The sequence below is a fragment of the Papio anubis genome, chromosome 4, assembly GCF_008728515.1.
Source record: "Papio anubis isolate 15944 chromosome 4, Panubis1.0, whole genome shotgun sequence".
NCBI classification, from domain to species: domain Eukaryota; kingdom Metazoa; phylum Chordata; class Mammalia; order Primates; family Cercopithecidae; genus Papio; species Papio anubis.
The window spans coordinates 13,204,470-13,232,303 of record NC_044979.1 but is presented as its reverse complement, the minus strand read 5'-3'; the positions used below and the strand labels follow the sequence as shown (position 1 = coordinate 13,232,303).

The following is a 27,834-nucleotide window of genomic DNA, read 5'->3' as shown; positions in this document are numbered from 1 at the left end:
AAAACACATGTTGAGTTGGAGGAGAAAATACTAGGTTGTTTTGCTTATCATATTATTCGGTCATAAAATGCAAGTAATTTCCATGTTTATGAATTAAATATGAAGATTGTTTAAATGCTCTTTAAAGTATAATTATTTTCAAAAGCTTAAATTGTATGAGGAGTTTTTCTTTTTTTTTTTTTTTTTTTGAGACGGAGTCTCGCTCTGTAGCCCAGGCTGGAGTGCAGTGGCCGGATCTCAGCTCACTGCAAGCTCCGCCTCCCGGGTTCACGCCATTCTCCGGCCTCAGCCTCCCGAGTAGCTGGGACTACAGGCGCCCGCCACCTCGCCCGGCTATTTTTTGTATTTCTTAGTAGAGACGGGGTTTCACCGTGTTAGCCAGGATGGTCTCGATCTCCTGACCTCGTGATCCGCCCATCTCGGCCTCCCAAAGTGCTGGGATTACAGGCTTGAGCCACCGCGCCCGGCCGAGGAGTTTTTCTAAATGAAATACATTTAATGATTACCTACAAATACATGGAATAATTAAACTTGACGATGTGTTTGTTTGTTTTTATAAAGATATAACTGATGACTACACTACACAGAGGATAACAAGACAACAGGGCACCCAAATGGAGAATTAACCTTGCATTGTATTCCATGTAAGCACCATCTTTAAGGTAGTGATAGCAGAGGTTTCTTTTCTTTGTTTTAGAGGGTGATAAGGTAGTCACAGTGTTTGTTACATCATTTTATCTAGGATCTTACAAGTCCAGTTTCAGAACAAAGTGACTGTGTCTGTATCGTGGAAAGAATGTATCTTTAGCTAGGTGCATTCAATGATAAACTATCAGTATCCTTTAGAAAAGAGGAAAATTATTGCAGAGTCAAAATGAAAATGATAAACTAAGTGACCAAAGGAAAGACAGAATGAAGAGATAGGACAGTATACATTAAACTAAATAGTAACATTATAAAATATGCTAAATTATTTGGTCCATTATTAGCAGTATCTGTTTCCTTGCTTTAAAATAAGTCATATAACAGCTGTAGTAATATATAAGTCTTTTTACAACTGAATACTTAAATGGATCTTAACATTTGGTGTATGTGAGTTATTCATAATATTGTCTGAGAGTTAAGGGGAAATCCCCAGGAAATCTCCTATGATTATCCTTTGGGGTGGAAGAAGTTTTTCTTGTTTTTGAAAATAGAGCAATAGTTACATTTGAATATTAATATTATTAGCCTCCATGTACCTCCGCCAGAGTTTGGATAGGGATTTTTTTTTTTTTTAACTGCTCTGTCCATTCATACGTGTTACAGATAACTACTAAGTCCTTTGGGCAACTTTTTTTTTCCCAGTAACTTCACTCTTCCTTTTATCTTTTTCATTCTGCTTTCTTATTACTCTTTTTCCGTCTGGCCCAGTAATGTTGAGGGTTTTTCTTCTTGTTTAAAAATAATACGACTCCAACCTTTGTTGCACCTTTTTGAAAAATATTATACTCTGGAATAGATACAAGAATGGGAATCATGGGGAAAGACAATTTACCTTTCAAAGAAAATTTGACCAATTTGGTGTTTGGCTAAATTAAATATCATCTAAAATTTCAAAAATATATTATTACACTTCCCTAGGACATAGAAGTGTCTTTGGTCAGTGTTTGTGTTGAACAGTACGTTTTTTTCTTTTCATCAGTCAACATATGGTAATTTGGTGAAATTTGGTACTCAACAAATAAATGGCAATTATAAACAAAATGCTGTTTCTCATCAGAGAAATGAAAAATTATCAAGTTTTTCGTTTTTAAGAATAGAATAAGATTTGCTAACTCATTTGGGTATGTCAAGTATAAGACCTATGACATACATCATATATCAATCCCAATTTATAGATATAAAATATATGACTATATTCTTTTTCCTATTTCCCCTGCAATGTTAAATTGATCTTTTTAATATTTACCAGTTTGATAAATATTAAATATAACTCATGGTTACTTTAATTTACATTCCTTTCACTATTGTATTTAAATACATCTTTTTTGTTATTCATTTGGTTTAACTCTTCTACAGGTTGCCTATTCGTATATTCTGTCAATTTTCTCTTTATCTTTTTATAAACTAATGAGTTCCTTATTATTATAGTTTCCAATTTTTTCCAAAATTGATTATTCATGTATTCTGTCAACTTTTTCTTGCTTTTTTAAAAATAAAGTAGTAAGAGTTTCTTATCATTATAGTTTTCAATTTTTAAGTTTTTTCAATCTGCAATGCCATCTCTATCTTATATCATAGAGATACATGTGCATCAAAAATATACATCTTCCAGAGCATCACTTACTATGAAGACCTTCATTGTGTGATTTGTCTTCTGCAAACTGTCATCCCATAGAACACAATGAGCTGTGCCTTTTGCAATTTCCTAGGCTAACGATGTTTAAGTATGTTAACAACTGGGCTGATCTTTAAGTACCAAATATAGAATCACCATGTGAATAAAGAGGTCCAAAGAAAAAATAAGCAACAGGATTACAATAGGCTATCAACAAAATGTGAGTCCTGGAGGACAAATACAATATTTTTTAAAGTGAGCTAATGTATATGCATACAGGCATATATACATTTCACACACACACACACACGTGCATGCACATATAAATAGGTATACATGCATATGACACCTACAATGATCATATATAGCACAAACTTCAATTTTTGGAATAAAAAATACCCTGCGATTTCCAAAAATAAAACCTTAAATTTTGAGTGAAATGTCCTCACATTCTGAGCAATAATTACCAAATGAGGACAGTCCTGCACAGAGGACTGGGAGACTCATGCATAAAAATGAAAAGTTTCATATATCACAAAACTTAAGTATGCCTATGGAGAAAGAAAAAGGGGATAAAGATATTTTCCCATGTGTATTTCTTGGGAAATTGGGAGTACAAAAGAGAGAGGGAAAATTCTAAATGTTTGAAGTCTATACATTGATACCTTTAGAATTTCAGAAAAAAATGGTAATGTATTACTTAGTCAAGGGAATGCAGTGAAATTAAAATCAAAGACACTAGAACTAGCCAGATGATTTTTTACTCAAATCCCACTAACTGAAAACAAGTAGATGACGTCATCAATGATAAATGAATCGAGAGCATATACATATTGTTTCTCAGGAAGCACCATACATTCTCTCCAGATAGGATTGCAGTTAGAATTTTCTTCAACTTTGGCAGCACCTGATGTGAAAGACTTAATTTTTGCCAACTGGGAGGGTTTGTAACACATCAGTGTAGCTAGATTTTAAATGTATGATTAATAATGATATTGAGTGCTGTATCATAAAGTTATCGGCCAGTCGAGTTCCTTTCTTTGATGTAGGAAACGCTTATTTTTAGTATTTTGTTCATGTTACAGTGGTTTGTCTTGTCATTTCCTTGTTGAGTTACAAAATTTCTTTACACACGTTTTGCTTGTGTTTTTAGTCTCTTCATGATGTATGTACAAAGTTTTACAATTTACTGATGCTTACATTTATCAATGTTTTCTTTTATAATTAGTGATTTTGTGTCTCATTTAAGCAATTTTCTACCCTAAAGTCATAAAGATGTTTTCCTATATGTTTTAAAAATTCTACAATTGTGTTTTACATTTAATTTTTAATATATTTAGAATTGACTTTGTGCATAATATAAAATAGTGTCCTACAATTAGTTCCTTTCTTCCTTTTTCCTTCCTTTTTACTTTTCTCTCTTCCTTTTATTCTTCCTTCTTCTTTCATTTTTTTTCTTCTTTTTCTATATGGATACCCACTGCTCCTTATTTATTGACATATTTACCTTTCCTCCTCTGATGTGCAATGTCATCTCTGTCTTATATCATGAGGATACATGTGTATCAGTCAAGGTACAATCAGTAGACAGGAATCTCATGGTAACATGAAGAGAGTAAGTTTAACATAAAGAACTAATAACATGGGATTAGAGAAATGGTGATTTGTCAGTAAGATATAAAGATGAACTTAAAGAACATGGAAATTGCATGTATAAGGAGGAGCTACTACCTACAGGGTTGGGATAGAGTATCCAAGGAAGACCCCAGTTCTGCTCCTCCACTAAAAGACTGAGATCGGACTGTATTGGAGGGTGCCTAGTTGTGGCTCATGGATAATGGAGAGGTGCCATGCTGTCAGGACTCCCTGGGAATCATCCCTCTGGACTGCACATCCCTGTGGTCACACATTCTGAATTGTGGTAGCGTGATATATCCCTGCTTCCTGCAGTTAGCATTTCATCTGACTTGAAAATAAATCTGTTTGCATAATGTAGCTTTGTAGTGTTTAGAACTACAAAAACAAGCTCAACAGAGAAATTCATCTACAATGTGCTCCTAAGTGTGATCTAAAATAATAAACTTACATACATCTAATGAAGTGTTAAATAATGCCAATGAATTTGTACATTAAAAAATCCATATAAAGCTAATATAAATGAGTGATATGATGGGAAATAACCGGTGCACAGGAGCAGCAGGGTAAAATGTAGAGCAACCAAGTAGATATGTATTAGTATCCTTTTTATTACACTTATTATTCATGTTTTATAACAGTAAATTAGTCATAGAAGTAGTTTATACATAATACAACCTGATGCGTAATACAGAATAGCACTCATGATAATTCAGCATCAGAATAAAAACCACCAGATGCACCTCCTAAGATGGTGGTGTCTGGGGCCAGTGGATTAATGGTGGACATGTGGGAAGTTGTCAAGTACTGCATGAATTTTGAAATAGTAGGGACAGAATTTGCTAACGAAGTTTGATGCGTAATGTGAAAGCAAGAGGAATCTACGGTGACTTTCAGATTTTGGTGTGAAAATTAGAAGAATATAGTTACCTTGACTGAGATAAAAAAGAAAAATAAAGTAGGGAGTATGGGGTGGGAGCAGGGATCGAGGAGTTGAGCTTTGCAAATGCTCAGTTTGAGATGCTTACTACAAACTATAAAAGAGGCAATTGAATATATGTGACCAGAAATCAGGGGAAGGATATTAGGTGGATAAATAAATTTGAGAATCCTCAGAGAATGAATGGGAAAATACAGGGTACCTGCTTTGTGGATAAATGGTTAGAACATTCTCTGAAATATTTTCGTGTTTGGCTCTCATATATTGTTAAATAATTTTTGTGAGATTCTAGAGTTTTTAATGAAGAGTTAGGACAATATTAACTTATTTTATCATGGAGAGTATTTTAGGAACATCAAGGTACAGCAGTAAGGCTAGACTTAAGTATTATAAAGAGTCGTGGCATATTCCTAGTGAAATTACAGCTGGAAAAAAAAAAGAAAAATTGTGCTAAAAGTGTATCTAAATTTTACCAAAGCTTTAACAATAGCAGATTACTATATAATGCTCAGTATAACATGAAAAAGTGATTTGCTTATACATAAGATTGACACTGTTTTTAGAAGGCTTTGACTATTGAGATCTTGTTTTAATCAAGAACAATAAAAATCTTAGATGTGTATGAAGATTATATTACTTTCATTTAATTTAAATTTTTATTTGTTGTATTCAATTAGATTGAATTAGCAAAATGTATTTGTAAGTATTAGGCCTTGGGTAAAGCAATGACATTGACAGAAACAAAATAATAAAAATAGAGAGAAAATGCCTAACTGTACAGACAGTTATAGCATTTTTAAAAGTGTATTTTGTAATAGCTCATGCAAGGGAACTTTTATCAGGATTTGATAATAATTGTCAATGAAATACTTATACATCACTCCCTGTTAATTTAGGAATCCAAAGGATTCTACATATTACTTCTCTGTCTAAATAATTTTTAAAATCAGGTGTTACCACTCCAGTTAGCCTCTTATTTTCCAGAGCTCATCTTGAAGATGTGCATAAAAATTCACCTGTCATTTTCTGTATTGAAAAAAGAAGCAGTTTGTTTGGCCTGACAGACACACTTTTTTTTTTTCTGCAAGTGACATTAGAAAAGAATAAAGTCGAGGTTTTATGTACTAATTGGGTTGTAATTAGTTTGATGAAAAGTAGTAGTAAATAAAGGTAATAGTAGGACTTAGATTGTGTTAGACCATAGTTGCCAGTTTATTTGAATCTTATTTTGTATGTGTTGGGGGAAAACTGAAGGGTTTGGGAACAAGAATGCAATGTCTATAAAGAAACATCTTGAGAAATTTATTCTACTGCAAGTTATAAAATCAATGGGAATAGAAGGTATTTTCTCATCATACCATACTTCTTCTATGAAGAATTAAAATCCTTACCAACAATTATTTATGTACTTCTAAACACTGAGCAATATACCATGTGTTCAGAGAAACAAAACAAAAATTGTCTAAATGTCTTCTAACCTCAAAGGGTTTGTGGTGTTATGAAACAATAGGAAGTAAATCAGAAAAGATAAATATGATAGTAAGAAGATGCTGAGCATCATGAGAGCGATTAGGCAATTACAAAAGAGGAAGTGCTTACTGAAATTTGAAAAAGATTTGTGTAACCTTTGAAACTGCTTATGTAGAACAGATAATGACTTGATAGATGGGGTAAAAGTGCTGAGAATATTCCACATGGGAAAAAAGCATGCATAAAAGTCTATGTATTAAATCGAATGTGAGACAACCAATAAACCAATTTGTCTAAAGTGTAGTGTCACATAGAAAAGTAATAGTAAATAAGAATACATGAGAGTAAGTGAAGGACTTTGATTGTGACAGACCCTGATTGCTGGTTTATCTGGATCTCATTTTGTTTGTGTTGAGGAACCACTGAAGATTTTTGGAAGAAAGATGCAATGCCTAAGAAACAGAATATTAAGAAGTTTCGTGTAGTACAAGTTACAGGGTCAATGAGGTAGCAGCTTGAAGTGAAGGACTTCAGACAGAAAACCAAATGGGGAGATGAAGCCTACATTGAAGATAAATGGTGGTGAAAATGCAGAGAAAAAAAATGAAATCAAGAGGAAAAATGAAAGCAAATTTAATATAATAAATGAGTGATTAAATTTGGAAAGGAGCATATCAAAGGTGAGTTCTGGAATATGATCTAGGTGAAATATCCACCACACCACAAGAAACTGACACTCACACATTTTCCATAATCACTTTGGTAACGGAAGCTTATTTCAGGCATCAGAGGAATATGGGATAGAAAATAGTACTCTTTCTAGCCATCCAAGTGGGTTTGTGTGCTTGTGGTGTTCTGTGAACTTCACGAATAAACCTACATGATAATAACACATCTTCTACAATATAACTTAAAATTACTTTGGTTTTAGACAGTTTCAACAGTAAGCTAACGAAGCTTAATCTTCACTGTTTCTCAATTAATCTGTCCCTTAATCTGTCCCTTTAATGAAACCTGCACATACTTTTGAGGTTACAAATTCACATATTCAAATATATTTTACAAATTGTTTTACAAATCTATATATTCTCTTTAAAGATCCCCGCAGATTCTCAGTTTTAGACCCACCAAAACCTGAAGTTTTACAGCATAAGTGATAGGAATTAATGCATAAAATATTTTTTCTATTTCATCAAAAGTATCAAGGGACATAGAAAGTGCTTGCAGAATTAAGGACTTCTGCATCCTGTCTAGTATAGATGATTAAGAGAATGATTTACGTGTGTAAATTCAGTGACTAGGTTTGGTGGTGCATTAGTTTTGATTGATTTTGGCATGGGGAATGTAAGATAACCTCCATATGGCAAAGGGTAATACCCTACAGAAACACAAGAGAAAGGCCAGAACAGCTCATGTATGTACTGCTGTGCTTGGCTTGTGTTCAGAACTGTCTATATAAGTGATTGGTCACTCAAGAATATTCTAATTTGAAAGAGACATCCCAGTAAAGACAGGCACTAGGTTAGCACATGATCTTAAATAGAATCTTAAAAAAAACTTGACTGACTTTTGTTCATTAAAATTTTTCATTTGAATTTGAAACTTGAATTCTGGTACCTCTGGGATTTGGTTATCCCAGAAGAGTATATTGAGAAGCCTGGTTAAAGGGCTATCTTTGATATTTCCAAGAGATAGTCTCCTGGGGGAGCAGTATTCCCTCTCATTAAAAAAAGAATCTTTCCATCTGTGCTTATCAACCTACACCTTTCCATTCCTACGAGGATATTATTAACATTGGTGCTCTCTCCGATGTATTTAACTTTTTTCTTACTGCTGATTTCTTAATAAAGCATTTAAGGATCCCAACGTCTTTCCTACATATAAAAAATTACCTCTGTTATCTACTTGTTCCCGTGACTACTTTCTCATCTATCACCACTCCTACTTCATAAACCCTTCCTCATTTTTACATCAGAACCTCAAAGAAAGAGTCAGTAGTTGCCACCTGTTTCTGCACCTCTTACTCGTATATTCCCATTAACTGTCTTACACTTAAGCCACTACCACTCCACTGGGATCACACCGATCAGTGCCACTGATGACCTCATTATTTAATCCATCCAGTAGAGCCTTTCCAGGTCTGCTTTTTTATATCTGCATTGTTTGACAACATTGACAATATTTTTTTTTCTTAAATACTACTTATTCTGTTGGTTTTCATTGATTTCACCCAGTTCCTTCTCTTCTGATTCATTCTTTACAGTGTTTTTGTAAGTCATTCACTCTCTGTCTATGCTTATAGGTTGTGGTCTTCAATATTATTTTCATTTTAATGTTTTTCTTGCTCTCCATATGTATTTGAAGTGGGCAATGATATTCAATACCATGCATTTTATTATAAAACTCTAAAAGGCTACCCTTGCCACTTCTTACCCTGTGTATTGACTTCACATGAGCTTGAGCTCTTCTTGTCCTTCATCCAAATCCAATTATATCCACTTGATCATTAAGGTTTTTAACATTTATTCCCAAAATATTTTACCGGTGGTTTTTGTCTCCTTTCCTACATTACCATTTCATTATCACCACTGTAAAGTAAGGCCCCGTCAGATCTCTTAGCTTTTCCTGACTTATCCTTTAAATCTACCCTCTGCGTTGTAGCCATGTTTTTAAGCCGAAATATAATACCTTACCCCTGTGCTTAAAAAGCTTTTATATCTGTCCCCACCATTTACAGAACATATCTTTAATCTGACCCAGCGGGTAATACCCTTCACAATTTAATCCTAATCTAAAATTTCAAGGCATATTTGTGTGCGTGTGTGCGTGTGTGCGTGTTTGTGTGTGTGTGTGTGAAAACATAAATATAATACCTTTAACACACATGGCCATTAATGTAATTTTGTTGACCTTAAGAATCCTGATAGGATAGATTCACAGAATCATAAAATCATAGAACATTAATCCTAATATAATCCAGACAAAAATTAATACTCAGAGAACTAACCAGAGTTGTTTAAGTGCATAAAATTTGTTATTGACAGAACAAGAACAAAAGCCATAGTCTAACACATTTGGAGCCATTAGTCTCCTTCTTGGCAATGTAAATACATCCTACAAATGTACAGAATTAGGGCATCAATACATTGGTAAACAGAAACTGCCAACTGGTTATACTTATTCAACTGTTGCTTGGTAATTGTCAACCCCTTGTTTTGTACATCTGGCTAACATCCAAATTCCAACTGGAAATCTCTGTAAAAATCTTCACAGGTAGCTTATCAATTTTTTGTTATTTGACTTTCAATCAAAAATGAGTTGTTGTAAGATTTTTATTTTATACTGAGGTACTAGATATTTATCAATATTAACTTCTTAAGGACCAGTAGTAGGGAAATTCATGCTAATTGTAAAACATTTCAATATTAAGAATTATAGTGAGAAAAAAAGAGAACTAGTATTTCTTTCTTCTCACCATTCTCTTCTAGTAAATGACATTGTCTCTTCAAGATAGAATCATCATAAATTTTCATATATTTTCAAAATATCTTTAATTTTGTTCCATTTATTAATACTTAAGGATTATTTGGTTGTATTGACATGGAAAACCAAAACTTGGTTAAGTCTGTTAGTCATAAGAAACATTAGAGATTTGTTTTCATCATTCATTTTTATAATAATGGGAAGAAGTATAACTAAAAGATTTGTTATAACTTTGAGAATGACTTCTTATGGTAATCAGGCTTAGAGAAGGCAATCTCCTTATTTCCTTGGCGTGGGAAATGACATATGGCTGATACAATTTCCTAGTCTTGTTTGAAACAATGGAATACCGTTTTTAAAGTTGCCCATGAAATAGGCTGGAGGGGCACATCCTGTCATCAGAGATTTAAATGAATTTTTAAAAATAGTGTTAGTGAACCACATAGTTTCATTTAAAACATTTCACAAAAAGTAATTGACTTTTTCTTTCCCTACTTGCTTGTTAGGGAGTTGATAGATGTCAGAATCACTGTGCTTTGAATACTGGCATATATTATGAAATTTGGTTAACAAAGCTTTGATTGTTAAAGGGTCATTCTTTTGAAACAGTTAATAAGTGATGGGCATAGTCCTCAAAGTGCTGTTTTCCTTGCATGGATTATGCATTTTGGAACTCATTGCTTTTTAATTTAGAATTTGAAATTAACTCATATCACAGCCATTATTGTGGGAAATGACCACCTGCCATCCCCATATGTTGGCTTTAATTATGAATATTTCCTGCATTTTATACAAGATCAAACAAAGAGGACCAACATTTTGTGAAACATCTTTAAGCAAATAATATCTTATTATGAGGAGCTTCACAGCAAACAAATAAATAAATAAGATGACTTGTGAGAAAAGTAATGTTAGAGACACAGCAGATGGTTCATAGTAAGAGATTTGTTAAGTTAGTTACATGAAGCTATGAGAACACAAAGGAATAAGAATGATAAATTGGACTCTGGGGACTCGGGAAATAGTGGGAGGGGGGTGAGGGATAAAAGACTATACATTGGGTACAGTGTACACTGCTCAGGTGATGGGTGCACCAAAATCTCAGAAATCACCACTAAAGAACTTATTCATGTAACAAAAAAAAATGCCCACTTAAAAAATCTTTCACAACTCATAATGCTTTATAATAATTTTTTAAGATCCTGCTCATAACACAGTAGTTCTAGTATATATTTTCATTTGTATTTGCTTGGTTTGATAATTCTTTTTCCCCCTCTCTCTGCCTCCTTCTCCATTTTTGCTTCCTTTCTTCCTTCTTGCTTTGCAATTTACATCAAGCAACAATCAGCATTAAATAAAAGTTAACTTTAGACAATATTTCTAAGGAAAATTTCATAATCTCCATCTGACCATTTGGTTCCTTACTAGCAGCTCTCATTTTCCTTTTGGCTTATTCTACAGCATGCATTAGTATGTTCTTTTTGTGTTCCAGATACTTTATAGTTGCTGGAGGTACAAATCATATTAGAACATGGTCCTTTCATTCAATGACCTCTCAGTGAAAGGCTGGAAACAGTCCTGTCAATATAAGGTAAGTGTCAAAATAGGGGCAGAAACAAGCAATACAGCAACTACTGTAGTGTGAAGAACTTACCTGCCTGGAAAGCTCAGGCAGGTAAATTTACTGGAAATAACAGTAAATAATTTTGATGTTGATAAAGTATGGGCAACAGCGTGAAAGACGCTTAAGAATTTTCTAGGAAGCGTCATCCTCATGGAGATGGTGGGGGTGATTAAACAAACATAAATCTCCTAAGGTTGACACTTATTTTCCTGGGTAACTAACCTCTGTCTCATTTGTAGGAAATCACTGTCATTGTTCTCAACCTATATGTTAGCTGAGAATCCTTTCTTAATCTGCCATAGTGTATTTTTATTGACAATGTCTCTCTTTGAAAACTAAACATTTTCTTATACAAGGAAAAGGGTTTCCAGGGTTGTAGAAAACAACATTTTAAAAACTGACTAAAGGCTAAGTATTTTGTTTATGCAATTTTATCAAATCCTTTCTACCATATTATTAATATTAGGGAGATTTGTTACAAATGGGTGAACTGAGAGTTAGGTCAAGTAAGTCACATAGCAAGTAAGAGATTATTCAGAATTTGAAATTAAGTTCTATATTCAGCTTCCCTAGAATGAGGAAGATAGTGGAGTACAACCTTTGACTCTTTGCTTTTTTTGTTCTTTTGTTCTTATTAGAATTCAACTGAACCTCCTATTTCCCATTTTTATTTATGTTATTCTCCCATCTCTGCCACTCAAATTCTAACCAATACTTCCAGACTCAGATCAAATGCATTTTCTCTATGAAATCTTTTCTGATTACTTATGACAAAATATTATTCCTCCTCTGAGTTTCTCAATGATTTGCCTCATTTGCCTAGTAACAATTATCAGGCTCTGATTAAATGAATACCTCCGTGAATTCTAATCTCAAAAATTATAAAAAGAAAAAATACCCACTAAATTTCTATCTGCCTTTCATCAGTGTCTCTTGGGTACACCAACCATAGCGTTTCTTCCTTCATAGAACTACAGAAGCCTAATGACATAAAGATGCGGCTTTTATCTCCATGAAGTGAGACAGATCTGACTCCTTGACGACAGACCCTGCTTAAAAATAGCACTTTGCAACAAGTCTTTCTGACAACACCCAATCTTAGCAATGATCTTTGTTGCTGTTTCTAACACTAACTTAGACATCTCTACTTTCTCATGTTTCAGCTTGACAAACATATCTTTATCCCAGTCCCTGAAACTACAATATTATCTTACCTGTACTAATAAGTATATCCTGCCACATCTGAGATTTTACTTGTCTGAATGTTCCCATGTTACAACCTCATAGGGAGTGGAGAATTGCAGAATTTCCGTTGTTGACTATCTAGTCTAAATAGCTTCAACCTATTAAGCAATATTAAACATTTATAGTGAAAAATAAATATCATACAATGGAACCATAGGGTACATAGCCTCTTGTGTTTGACTTCTCTTACTTCATTTAATGTTTTTGAGATATATCCATGTATTTGTTCCATTTTATTGCTGAATATTATCTCATCTAATGAATATTACACAATTTTTTTTATTTATTCAGTATTTGAAGGATATTTGCAGACACTGTTTCTGGTTTTTCCAATTACAAACAAAATCACTGTAAACATTTGTACCCAGATCATTGCATGGATGCACACTGAGTCTTTTAAATAAATTTCTAGGAATAAATTAGCTGTGGTAGTATGTATAGTAGCATATGGTAGAATATATTTCTATAAGAAACTGCTACTTTCTTGTTCGAAGTGACCATACCATTTTGAATTTCTATCAGCGATGTATGAAAGCTTCAGTTGCTCCATGTTCTTGTCAGCACATGATACTGTCAATTCTTTTACTTTTAGCTATTATAGTCTGTGTAAAGTACAATCTTACTATTGCTTTAATTTGCATTGCTGTGGTGATTAACGATGTTAAGCATTTTCCATGTATTTATCTGTCATTTATATACTTTTTTTGGTAAAGTGTCTGTTAAATATTGTTATCCATTGTTTACATTGGTTTATTTCTTTTATTAAATTGTAAAGGTTATTTATATTTTGGAAACAGGCACTTTATAAGAAATGCCATTTGTAAATATGTCCTCCCAGTTTGAATATTTTATTTTTAGTATTTAATTGTAAATGTTGGTGAGTACATAGTAGGTATATATATATTTACATGGGGTAGGTGAGATATTTTGATCCAGACATGCAATATGTAAGAATCACTTCATGGAAAATGGAGGGTCCATCTCCTTAAGCATTTAACCTTTGCACTGCAAACAGTCCAATTATACTTTTCGCTACTTTAAAATGTGCAATTAAATTATTTTGACTATTGTCACCCTGTTGTGCAATCAAATGCTAGGTATTATTCATTCTTTCAAACTATTTTTTTAACTCGTTAACCATCCCCACTTTCCCTGCCCATACACACCTCTACCCTTCTCAGCCTCTGATAACCATCCTTCTACTCTCTATCACCATGTGTTCAGTTATTTGATTTTTACATCCCACAGATAAGTGAGAACATGCAATGTTTGTTTTTCTGTGCCTGGCCTGTTTCACTTAACATAATGACCGCCAGTTGAATCTTGTCTTATTAACTTAAGCATGCTTTCCATACAACAGAACCTTAAAATTAGGATATAGTTCAGTTTTCATTGTTTCCTTTTAGGTTTTATGCTTTTTTGTAACCTATACTTATTAAATGTCTTTGCTTAACTGATGGTTATAAAGCTTTTTCTTCCAGTTCTTTCTAGCTTTATAATTTTAGTCCTTACATTTAGCTCTATGATCAATTTCATCTTATTTTTTATATATGGGTACAAGGGAGGATCTTTGCTCACATATATGCTCATCTATATTTACATCATACATTTCTTGCTTGGGATTTCCAAGATTCTTGTCTCTGTGGCTTTTTGTCATTTCTTAATTAAGGTGGAAAAAAATGTTTATTCTTCTCCTGTTCCCTTTTCCTTTACCCTCTCAGACTTCAATTGCATAGAATTAGATTTTAGATATTTAGAAATTCTCCCATACCTCTAAAATGCTTTATTTGGCCCTCAGTCATGTTCAGCCTGCTGATAAAGTGCATCAAAAGAGTTTTTAACCTCTGATATATTTTTTAAACTGCTAACATAGCTGACATAGCTGACTTTCAAATAGTTTTAATCACTTCTATAAAATCTCCTAACTCTTCATTTATGACTTCTATCTTTTACTCTATAGCCTATAAGTATTAATCATAGTTATTTACAATCCCAGTTTAATACTTCCAACATTTGGGTCATCTCTGGTTCTAGTTTTGTAAACTCCTTTATCTCTTGATTGTAGTCATCAGAACCAGAACTAAAGTTGTATTGCTTTTTTTCTCATTTTTTTGTGTTTTATAATTGTTTAATCAATGGTGGATATTGTATGCAGAAGAATAATAGAGCCTGAGGCATAACCTTTTTGCCTGGGAATGGATACTCCTCTTCTCTCAGGCTGTTAGCTTGGTTGTTTGCTCCAATGTAAACAATTCATTTGGCTGGTTTGGGGTTTTGTTGTTGCTATAGTTATTTTCAGTGCCCCACGTTTTCAAATTTCTCCAGCATTAGACAATTACTCCTGTGAGTTCAGTGTGAGGGTTGCAGAACACTTTTCTCAGTGTTTCTGCACCAGCCTCTGTTTGGAAGCCATTGCCTATCTGTGGCACAGAGGGATCCTCTCTTCCTCCTGCCTACCCTAGGAGTATACTTTGATCGTACATACCTTAGCACAGTGGTTGAACTTTTTTTACTCAGTGTTTCTGCTCCAGCCCCAGTCTAAGCCTCTATGTACCTACGTGTCTAAACATGGCCAAGGGATGGGGTTTTCTTAATAGGTTTGCTTCTCTCCCTCAGCTAAATAGTCTCTACCACATAGTGGTGGACAATCTTGTTCTGGAGTTAGATCCCTGCTTCTTTTTCAGCTCTAGCAGATATCTTGAGCTATTGTGAGATACTGGACTGAAGTGAGTTTCTGTTCCTTTCCCAGTGGCAGATGGCTTTTTCTTTAGCCCTCTCTCAGATCCAGCAGAACTTTTCCTTGAATTACGGGGTGGATAAGCATGCTGCCCTTCCTGTTGCTTTTACTCTTTAATCCAGCAGCACTGGGCCTTTGATTGCTTCTGGGAAGATATAGGGTTTGTGCTTTTCTCCCAGGAATGAAAACTTTTGTTTCACAGGAGAGCAAAGTCTGGCAGGATTTTATATCACTGCACCACTGAGGAAGGCTTTTCCTTGTCTCCTGCACTGTACTCAATCTCTTCTCTGAGCATCCCGGGAGGCCCATGGAAAAGATCTTGTCTTTGACCCCTCCTTGTGTCTGGGGCTCCCAGAGATTCCAGACAGTCACAATAGTTCACATTACTGGTGTGAACAAAATTGATACATGTGTTTATATGCATAGAATATCTCTGGAAGAGTACAGAGAAAATAAGTAAGAATAATTGACTCTTGGCGGGAAATCTGATGGGTACAGAGGGTGGAAGGATTACTGTTCGCATCATTCATTTTATTGTTTAAATATGTTACCATGTACAGTTTTCATCTAGAAAAAATTAGTTAAAGACAATAGTATAAGCAATTTAATTTAGTGTTTGAATTTATTAATGTATGTATGTTGTTTCCATAAAGAAATACTTCACTAAGACAATAGAAAGTGCTGGACATGTGCATTTTTAAAGTTTTTATTTATTTTTTAGTTTTACTTTTGAGACAGCATCCTACTTTATCACCCAGGTTGGAGAGCAGTTGTGCAATCATGTCTCACTTCAGCCTCGACCTCCTGGGACCAAGCAATCCTCTTGCCTCAGCCTCCTGAGTAGCTGGTACCATAGGTGCACATCATCACACCCAGCTCTGGTCATGTGTCTTGAGTCATGTTCTGAAACATCTCTGAGACAGATGTTCTTATGTTATAATCAGTAACTTCTGTCTCATACAGGTAGTTCTCAACTTTGCACAATAACATAACCTGGAGACCTTTTAAAAAAATGCTCAAGTAGAACCTGCACTTAGATATTTTTATTGTATTAGAACTGTATTAAGATTATGTATTAATTTTCTCTTTTATTCAATATTCTGTTTTATTTTCCCTTTCACGAGGCACAGTACAGGAAAAAATTAAAATACGAATGATTAATAAATATTTTAATACTACAAATAAATAAGCAATTATATGTATATATGTATGACCCAGATTAAGAAATACAATATTGCCAGTCTTTCCTAGCATGGTTTCTCCACTTCCTCGTCTGTCAGTGCCTCTAAATAATGACTGTCCTGAATTTTAGGTGGGTTATGCCTTTGTTTTACTTTGTAGCTATGCCTCCTAAAAGTGCAATTTTGCATTTCTAAAAATGTAGTTAGATTTTATCTGGTATAGAACTTCAGAAAAAATTTATTATATTACTTCATGTCTTAATAATGTCTATCAATATATTAATAAAAGTTTTATTTTTTATTTTATTTATGATTTGTTTATTTACTTTTTGTAACAGAGTCTCACTCTGTCACCCAGGCTGGAGTACAGTGTCACAATCATAACTCACTGCAAGCTCCGCCTCCTGGGTTCACACCATTCTCCTGCCTCAACCTCCCGTGTAGCTGGGACTACAGGTGCCCTCCACCATGCCTGATGAATTTTTTGTATTTTTAGTAGAGACGGGATTTCAATGTGTTAGCCAGGATGGTCTCGATCTCCAGACCTTGTGATCCACTGGCCTTGGCCTCCCAAAGTGCTGGGATTACAGGCTTGAGCCACCATGCCCGGCCATCTATTTTTAAAAGTACCTGCATCTACATTAACTTTTCATTGCTGTACTGCAATCCAGTACATGAGCATAGCATGGTATGCATATCTTTTCTTCTCTTGATAGATATTTGTATCATATCTTGTTTTGGGTTATTACAGACGATGCTCTCATAAACTATCATATATATGTTATTGGGGGAAACCCCACCCCCGATATTCAATGTGGGTTCTTTTCTATTACCCTAAGCATTGGCTGGTCTGAGAAATAAAGGGAAAGAGTACAAGAGAGAGAAATTTTAAAGCTGGGTGTCCAGAGGAGACATCACATGTTGGCAGGTTCTGTGATGCCCCCTGAGTCATAAAACAAGCAAGTTTTTATTAGTGATTTTCAAAAGGGGAGGGAGTGTACAAATAGGGTGTGGGTCACAAAGATCACATGCTTCAAAGGTAATACAATATCACAAAGCAAATGGAGGCAAGGCGAGATCACAGGGCCACAGGACAGGGTGAAATTAAAATTGCTAATGAAGTTTAGTTTCGGGCACAAATGGTCATTAATAACATGTTATCAGGAGACAGGGTTTGAGAGCAGACAACCTGTCTGACCAAAATTTATTAGGTGGGAATTTCCTCATTCTAAAAAGCCTGGGAGCACTACAGGAGGCCAGGTGCTCATTTCATCCCTTCGTCTTTGACTGTAAAAGATAGCCACCCCCAAAGTGGCCATTTCAGAGGCCTATCCTCAGGGGCTCATTCTCTTTCTCAGGGATGTTCCTTGCTGAGAAAAATAATTCAGTGATATTTCTCCTATTTGCTTTTGAAAGAAGAGAACTATGGCTCTGTTCCACCCAGCTCACCAGCAGTTAGAGTTTAAGGTTATCTCCCTTGTTCCCTGAACATTGCTGTTATCCTGTTCTTTTTTCAAGGTGCCCAGATTTCATATTGTTCAAACACATATCCTCTACAAACAATCTGTGCAGTTAACACAATCATCACAGGGTCCTGAGGTGACATACATCCTCCTCAGCTCACGAAGATGACAGGATTAAGAGATTCAAGTGAAGACAGGCATAGGAAATCACAAAGGTATTGATTCGGGAAGTGATAAGTGTCCATGAAATCTTCACAATTTATGTTCAGAGATCACAGTAAAGACAGGTGTAAGAAACTATAAAAGTATTAATTTGGGGAACAAATAAATGTCCATGAAATCTTCACAATTTATGTTCTTCTGCCGCGGCTTCAGCTGGTCCCTTCCTTCGGGGTCCCTGACTTCCTGCAACAATATATATAATATGCACACACACATATTTTTAAATTTTATTTTTAAATGTTTAAATTATTTTTAAAATTGTTGTGGGTATAGAGTAGGTGCACATATTTATGGGGTACATGAGATATTTTGATACAGGTGTGCAATGTGAAATAAACACATCATGGAAAATGGGGTATCCATCCCCTCAAGCATTTGTCTTTTGAGGTACAAACAATCCAATTATTTATTTATGTTATTGTAAAACAGACAATTAAGTTATTATTGACTAAAATCACTCTATGATGCTATAAAATAGTAGGTCTTATCCATTCTTTCTAATTTTTCTGTACCCATTAACCATCCCTACCTCTCTATCAACCCCCACTACCCATCCCAGCCTCTGGTAACCATCCTTCTACTCTCTCAGTCCATGAGTTCAATTGATTTGGTATTTTTTTTGCTGTTCATTTGCAGAATTTTCTCTAGAGTATAGAACTAGGAGTGGATTTGTTAAGTCAAAGGTAGCTGTATCTAGAATTTTACTATATTAGATTATACTGTTTTTCAAAGTGGCTGTTTCCAGATACATTCCTACCAGCATGTGTAGGAATAAACAGTGATCCATAGATTTGCCAGCCCTTTACTTTGTCAGATTATTTTTGAAAAAAACTTGGCTATGTGGTAGATGTGTAATGGTATATAAAAGTCTACTAATATGCAAGTTTGATATAAAGCAATTCCTGATTGTCTCCTAAACTCTAACCTGGTAATTTGAAGAGATTCATCCCAATGAGATCATTAATTTCCCAATAACACAATGCAATATGTTACATGTGATTATTTTGGTTCCCACTCATAAAATTATGGAAAAATATTACTTAAATGTGCATTTCCATGACTACTAATAGACTTCATGCCATATGTTTATAAGCCTCTTGGATTTTTTGGTGTGCAATGTATATTCATGTTTGCTTTTTGTGCATTTTTCTTTTAGATCTCTATGTTTTATCTTTTGATATGTAGGAGTTCTTTATATAATCTCCATATTCACCTTGCTTTGGTTATATTATTGTGTATATATTCTCCAAATTTGGGACTTGCATTTTCACTTATTAGATGATGTCTTCTGATGAATACCTGTTGTTAATTTTAATTAGATGTCTTAATGTTTTTTATTTTTATTGATGTTATTTTGTGTCTTGATCAAGAAATCTTTCCCTACCTCAAGATCATGAACATACTGTCCTATGTTATCTACCAGGAGTTTTATGGATTGCTTAAGAGTTTTACGTGCAACTGTGATCAAACTCTGACAAATTTCACTGAACTCTCAAAATGTTTCCAATTGTCATCTCAGGTTTCAAACCTGTGTGAAGATTCTTCCATAGCCAACTTTTCAAGGATGCTTTTTTCCTTTTTACTTTTTCTCCCTTACTCCACTCAGCATCGGGGTCCACCATCCATAGAGTTGAAAAAGCTTTGTTTCTAATTCACCCTCACCCTGAGAGTAGATCTCTTTGGAGAGCAAGCTCAAAATGAACACATTCTCCTAAAAGTTACCCCTGAAGAGGGAGGATTTAGCCTTGCCTTCTGCTCTACTCATCTGTAAGGTTCCTGCAAAGCAAGCTCAAATTTGCTTGGGCTGGCCACTCATCCTCAAGGCAAAATTGTTTTTGTTGCTTGGGTGTTTTTCATACATACAACTTTCATATCCCATTTTCTCTTAGATGTTTGCCTGGTAGTTTTCTTATTATGCTGTCCACATTATGATGCATTTAAGAAAATGATAGCTATAATTCAACTAATACATTTTATTGTGTTTAGTAGAAAACTTATTCTACGTGTGATGGTTAGTCTTCCACATCAACTTGGTGAGACTACAGTAGTCAGTTAAATTGTAAAATATTAATCTAGGTGTTGCTGTAAAGTTACTTTTTGTATGTGGTTAACATCTATAAGCAGCTGACTTTAAATAGAGGAGATTTCCTTCAATACTCTAGGTGAGTCTTATTCAATCACTTCAAAGCCTTAAAAGCAAAAATTGATGTTTCCCAGAGAAAAAGAAATTCTGCCTCACGACTGCAATACCAATTTCTGCATGAATTACCTGCCCACTTGCCAGCACTACATATTCGGACATTCTAGCCCCCACAACTACATGAGACATTTCCTTTAAATCAGTTCAAGTGTTACTATGGAGAACCCTGACTGATACACTGAGCTGTCTTATCGTTACTGAAATTGAAGTTCTCTCTCTCCCCACTCCCTCTTTCTCTCTCAGTATTGGTTTCTGTCTGTGTCTCTTCCCAAACATAACAGCCTAATTTTGTTTCAGGGAAATGATATCGCTTCAAATATCTCTGATGAAACTCATCAGGGAACTTTTCTTTTCCTGAATTATATATTTTGTTTCCAATAAGCTCTTCTGCTTCTTTATCTTATTCTTACTCTTTTAAATTTCAGGCTTTGCTTAATATTTGAGAATGCTTTCAAGGCCAGTTGAGAACCCTGTGCATGTGGGCAGGCAGATAAGCTTTAGTTTAGATGAGAGTTTTGGAATTGAGACATTTTTATGGGAGATCTTCAATACTTGAGTTAAAAGTTCATTACTCTGGTATTCCACCATTTTTTTCTCTCCTTTGTATCACATTAAATCCTGTAGTCACTTTTCCTAGAAAAAAGTCTGCTATTTATTCCACTGATATTATTTCCACTGTATCCAGACACTTCTTATTCTTGGTTTTCCCTCATCCTCTATCTTTGTGTTCAGAACCTCTCCAGGTTTATGAGAACAAGTTGACTTCATCCTCTACTTCCACTCTAGGTAGCAACTTATTTATATTTATATTTTTATATTTATTTATATTTATATTATATTTATATTTCATAAACTTGTTGATTTTTTTGTTTTATTCTCTTTTAGATAATACATCTGCCCTAAATAATTTTCTTACTTTGAAACAAGGTATTAAAGGAAGAAGAGTTATTATTTTTTAAAAAAATTAAATTGACAAGTAAAAATTGTATATTTTCATCATGTAAAATGTATTTTGAAATACGTATCCATTGTAGAATGGCTCAATTCAACTAATTAACATATGTGTTATGTCATATACTTACTTTTTTGTGGTGAGAATGCAAAATCTACTCTCAGAGATTTTCAAAGTAAAACACATTGTTATTAAATACAGTCACCATGTTGTAAAGTAGATCTGAAATTTGAATCCTTGGACCAAGTTCTTCTCCCCAACAACCATTGTTCCCCACAGCTCCCACCAGTCCCTGGAAAACACCATTTTACTCTCTACTTCTGTCAGTTCAACTTTTTTATATTCCATATATAATTGAATCATCCCATATTTGTGTTTCTATGCCTGACTTATTTCACTGAACATAACGTTCTCCAGGCTTATCTACATTGTTACAAATGGCAAGATTTTTTTGTTTCTTTAAGGCTGAATAATATTCCATCGTGTATATATGCCACTTTTGTTTTCTGGAGACCTAGTGCCTGGCACCGTGAAGCCCTGCCTTTAAGCCTGAGTCTGTGGGGTCTGGCTTGGTGTTGGGACAGGCCAGAAGCCAGAGGGTACCGGGTCCAGCTCTGCACTGGGGTCAGTCCAGAGCCTGGGGACACTGGAGTTGGCCTGGAGTTGGGGTGAACACAGAGACTGAGTATGCAGAGCAGGCCTGAATTCTGAGGCTGCAAGATCCAACCTGGCACTGGCACAGGCCGGCAGGATTGGTTTCCAGGTACCAGCCTGAAGTCTGAGGCCATGGGGGCCTGCCCAGCATTGAGTTTTACTGGGGTGAGCGTGACGTTGGGTTCTAAAGTCTGGCATTCACTTCTCTCTCCTTTCCCCACACAGAGGACTTTCTCCGTGCTGTGCACCTAGGGTTGAGAGCAGGGGTGAAACAGGTAATGTAATACTGTTCCTCCTACCCTATTTGATGCATCTTTTTTTGTTTCTTTGCTATAGCCATGTGCTGTAATCTCTTACCTGGTTTCCTTAGCTCTTGTGAAAGTATCTTATGGCTATTGAGAGAGATGAGTGCTGGCAAGTCCCATTCCACCATCTTGCAGACATGAGTCTCTTCAATCAAGTAATTTTATGTGTTTGTATAATTCAGTATCTTAATCCAAAAGCCAATTTTATATATTAAAAAGGATGATAAACAAAATCAATTGCTTATATTTTTAAATTCTCTCACATTAATGAATATTTTACTGGAAAACAACCTTTCACCTTTGCTTTCAATTTCAATATATTTCTCATTGTTTATCCTGTTGTTAAAAAGCCATACACTGCTAAAAGACTGCATAAATTGCTCTTTTCCTGCTTTTCTAGTTTCTGCCCCTTCAATTACATGTTAAAACTTAATTATCTCTGATGAAACTAATGTAAGTAGGGAAGAAAAAATACTTGGTAAAACTCCTAATATACTTGATTAATCATAAACCCAAGACTCATTATTAATTTTGATTGGAATGCTGAAATACAGTATACTGGAAAGCATAGATTCAGTTGCAATATGTGCGCTCCCAAGGGGAAGACAAGCTCAGGGAATGCTGCAGGGAATAAGAGCTACAATAAATGGTTCCTTCTGTGCATGTTTAAGCTGATTTGCAAAATCAGAATCTTTAAATTCAACACTTCATAATTTCAGAGTTTGTTACATTGATTTCCAAGTTATTTAAGCACCCAGACTCAATTACATATTTCTTAAATTACATATCTCTTTGTAATTACACATCAATTACATATCTCTATATTACTATATGCTCTTTTGAAAACATGGAAACACTATTTGAAGTTCGATTTTCCAATGAACACTATAGTGTAACTCTCTCAGGTCTAGAAGCATTAATATCAAATAACCAAAAAACAACATGTTGAAGATTCTAGAAAGATGGCAGCAATTGTATTGTTTTAATGTCTCAGGACTCTCTTAGTAAGTAGACAAGGAAACTAGACAGCAAAAGCAAAATCTCATAGACATTACAGATACTTGCAACAAAAGTAATTGGGAAGTTATCCCTATAATAGATACATGGCAAAAACTTTAAACATTTGTAAGACCTCTGTGGAATCAGTTTTGAGCAGAAGGAAGGAGAGAAAAGAAATGAGAAACACAAAAATATTTTAAATCTGGAAAATCCAAAGTATTCCACAGTTATTCACTGACAATGGGAGGGGTTTTGCCCAATCCAGTAGTTGGTGAATCTAAGGCATCAGAGGCATTGTCTGAATGAACTGAGGCAGTGCAGTCCCTGTGATCCCACAAAGCTCATCAGTGAGAGCTGACTCCAAGGATAAGACATCACATTGAGGAGAAACTCCTGGCATGGCCAAAATTTAAAAAGCAGAAGGATAACAGAGAGAAAAGAAAAGACAATCAAAATAATATTAAAGGGGGTGGAACAGACGTAGTAAATCTCAGCAAACATGCTGCCGAATATGTATTTTTTTCAAATAACTAGAGTAAAACTATAGAAAAGGGGGTTATACCAAATTAGGAAAGGTACTTGAACCACAGGCCCTTCTAAAAGTTCAGAAAAATAAATTTTACACATGCAAAAATAATCATGAAAGTTGTAGTTAAGCCTTTTATCGAGTGATTATGAGCTAAACAAGAATGAAAAACACAATAATATTCTTGTAGAGTAGATACTAAGTTAAAAGACAGAAATATGAAAGAGAATAAAACTATGACTTATTATTCTAAATGACTTAAATGAATCAGAGATTCTTTAAAACTTTTACTAACTTAGAATGATTTGTATTTTCCAGTAAATATGTCCTTCTTCCTCCTCATCTGTTCTTACCATAGGTAGTGATTAGTCACATCAATTAGCCTGAACTAGACACTGGAAAGCATGATGTTCTTCTTGCTCTTCAACAGCTCTTTATCTCTACTCAGTCACTGAGTTCTGGAAATACTTTCTCCTAAAAATTTATTGAATCTATTTTTTTTCCTCTATCTCTAAGTTGAAAACTGTATTATCTGTCATGTATATTAGGGTCACACTCCTTATCTGTGTTCTTATTTTATGGTAGTCATCTCCAGTCCACATGGCAAATTGAATTAATGGAAAATGATCTAAAATGTAATATAAAAACTAATATTTATAAAATAATGACTTTAATGACCTTTCATTTTCTCACTATAGTCTGCCTTTTCCATCTCATCGTCCACCATTCCTTTTTATGTATTGTATAGAATACTTATGTTTCTTTGCATAAATGACTGTCTTCCACATTCCTATGCCTTTTTACATTTGGTGTCCTTTTTTAGAGGGCTTCATCCCCTTATTCAGCTGGAAGATTCCAGCTAATACTTCAAGATTCAATTCAAATATCCACCTCTCTAAGATGATATCCTGGACCTGATAGGTAAAAGTTTGACATCTCTTTTCTATCATAGTTTATGGCTATTATTTGTTTACATGCAAATGTTACCCTCCATTAGCTCAGAGGTCAGCAAATTTTTCTGCAAAGGGCCAGAGAGTAAATATTCGAGGCTCTGTGAGCCATACAGTCTCTGTCACAACCACTCAACTCTCACTGTCGTGAGAAAGGAGCCATAAACAGTATGTACATGAATGGACGTGGCTATGTACAGGTATAACTTTATTTACAACAACAGGGAATCACCTGGCTTTCGGCCCTGGGCCATCGTTTGCCAAGTTCTGAGTTAGTTGACTAAGGTTTACATTTGAAGCTTGCTATAAAACATATATGATAAAGTGTTTGTATTTATTATATTTTAATACACATAGAAGTCTGATCTCCTAAAAAGACCTTGAGTTCCCACAGGAAACCACTGTCTCAACTGGCTGTTTCTCATCACCAACAGATTCTTGTATATATATTAAAATCAAAAAAGAAAAAAAAAAACTAATCCTATGAATTAATTACAAAGACGATACCAAAAATTAGACATAGTGCATTTTGTTATAATATTGTGTAGAAAATATCCCTGAAAAAAATTGGTTAGGAAATGTACATCTTCATTGTATATGGTCCCTCCCTTTTGAACATCATAAGTTAACCTGTTTGGTTCTATATGGTGTTTTACTCAGAGCACAGCATCATCCAATGTGCCTCACAGGTGTTTTTAGAGGTTCTTTGCTCTTAAGAGTGTTACAGTTTGTTAAAGAACAATGTAAGGACAACAATTCATAAAAATGGCATTGATTTTGATGTATATTTCTTGAGTTTATAGTAGAATAATTTTACTGTAGATATAGTTCCTTTTCTCCTAATGATATTTGCACTGTATGATTTTATGATCACAGCGAGTTTTTCTTGGGTCTTGTGTCAACAATAATCTTTCTAGCCTGCAGGTAGTTATAATTCTCTTCCTTTAAACTAAAACCTAGGAAAGGAGAGATACAGAAAACATTAAAGCGTGTCATATAAAACCTACCACAACAGATTGCTTTATTTTAAAGATCAAAAACCTTAAAATCTAATGTTGTTCTAATTTGAGTACAATAGAGGAGAAGCTATCTAGAGTCTGAATTCTATATCAACACAGATTTCCCAAGCCCTTTGAAAATGACCTAATAAAGGTTAAGCTAATAAGGCATACCCTTGAAGATTGCTATTAAGTTGAAATGAGGTAATATTAATTTACTATTTTTCAATCAATATAAGGTCCCGCTGGTATTTTCTTTTCTAAATTTAAATTACCTTTACTCCTAAGGTTTTCAGGAGGGACATTCAAGTGAAGATGAAGTGATCTTAGTAATCATAAGTATTTCGAGTCCGTTTGAGGGTGTGTGTACACAAACATGTTTTTAGCATATTCCTAACAACATTTGAAATACATATTTTTTCCACTTGAAATAAGTTTGATAAACTGGCGTATTGATTCCAATTGCTGCTATAAAAAAATCACAAAAAGTTTAGCAGTTTAAACAATACAAATGTACTATCCCACATTTCTGGTGGTTAGAAATCCGATGTGGGTCTCACTAGACAAAAATGCAGGTGTCAGCAGCGCTCCTTTCTGGAGGTTTTAAGGAAGAATCTGTTTCTGTGCTCATTCATGTTGTTAGCAGAATTCAATTCCTTGCACCTACAGGACCAACAACCCTGCTTTCTTGCTGGCTGTCACCTGAGGACCATTCCCAGCTTTTAAAATTAATCTGCAAAATTTATATATATATATCGGGTTTCTTGACTCATGATTCCATTTCTTCATCTTCAAAGCCAGAGAATACGGGTGGAGTCCCTCTCAAGGTACGTCATTAGGTCCTTCTCTGCTTTCTCTTCTGCCGTTAAGAGTACTTGTGATTACACTGGGCTCACCTGGATAATCTCCCTATTGTAAGGTTGACTGATTAGAGAACTTGATTCTACCTGCATCCTTAATTCCCTTTCGATATATAACGTATTCACAGGGCCCAGGGTTAGGACGTGGGCATCTTTGGGAAACCCATTTTGTAATTCCTAATATCCACAGTAGCAGCGGTCAACCCAATTACTACCTACAAAACTTAGGGCAAAATAATAATAACAATATAATGCAATGATCATATTTTATATTTTAGGTCCATAATTACCATAATAAAGAAAAAAGGAACCAAAAATAAAACAGATACTTATAAAGGATATTTGATATGGATAGTGCCTGTGTGAGCTGTAGTCAAATTTTATTGCAATTGTATTGTTTGAACAATAATTCATTTTTAAATTTAATTTTAAGAGAAAGTAACATTTATAGTGGTAATTTCTAAAACTGTGAGCCCAGATGTGGTAGCTCATGCCTATAACCCTGGCACTTTGGGAGGCCGAAGTGGGAGGGTCACTTGAGCCCAGGAGTTTGACACTTGCCTAGCAACATGGTAAGATCCTGTCTCTACAATAATAATAATAACAATAATAATAATAAAATAATCAAATTGTGACAACTGCTGAAGTCAAAGAGGGCTTAAGCTGCCTTTTGTGTATTGCAGATAAAAGTTCTAGTTGTGGTATAAATATGGATCATAAAGATTAATTCTTAGGTAAACATGAAAAGGTTTTATATAACTACCAAAAAAAGTAATATCGAAAAATACATTCCCAAAATTGTTTGTCCTCTGTACTATCTCAATCAATCCATGTCAGAAGATACAGGATTAATTTTAGTTATATCATTGGCTAGCTTAGTTTTTCATCCTTAAAATTAATTTGTAGAATTTTGTATTGATTATATCCTTCCACCAACAGTAAGAAACTTCTGCCATCTAAGTGCTCCCAAATTTCTGTGAAAACATGGATCAGTAATATGGTAAATAAATGAGCACCCTTATCCAAAACGCTAGTGACCAGAAGTGTTCAGACATTCATATTTTGAATTT

At 34.6% G+C, this 27,834-nt stretch overlaps 1 long non-coding RNA gene across 2 annotated transcripts; it reads left to right on the top strand.

Annotated features, from left to right (window-relative positions):
* Positions 1-400: 400 nt before the first annotated feature.
* Positions 401-27,261, top strand: LOC103883325. Of its 2 annotated transcripts, XR_002521220.2 has the most exons (4): positions 401-644; positions 6,782-7,045; positions 11,341-11,439; positions 22,352-27,261. It is a non-coding gene; the product is annotated as an uncharacterized LOC103883325 (long non-coding RNA). The 2 variants fall into 2 exon arrangements; XR_002521219.2 differs by having other exon boundaries at positions 401-7,045.
* Positions 27,262-27,834: the final 573 nt, after the last annotated feature.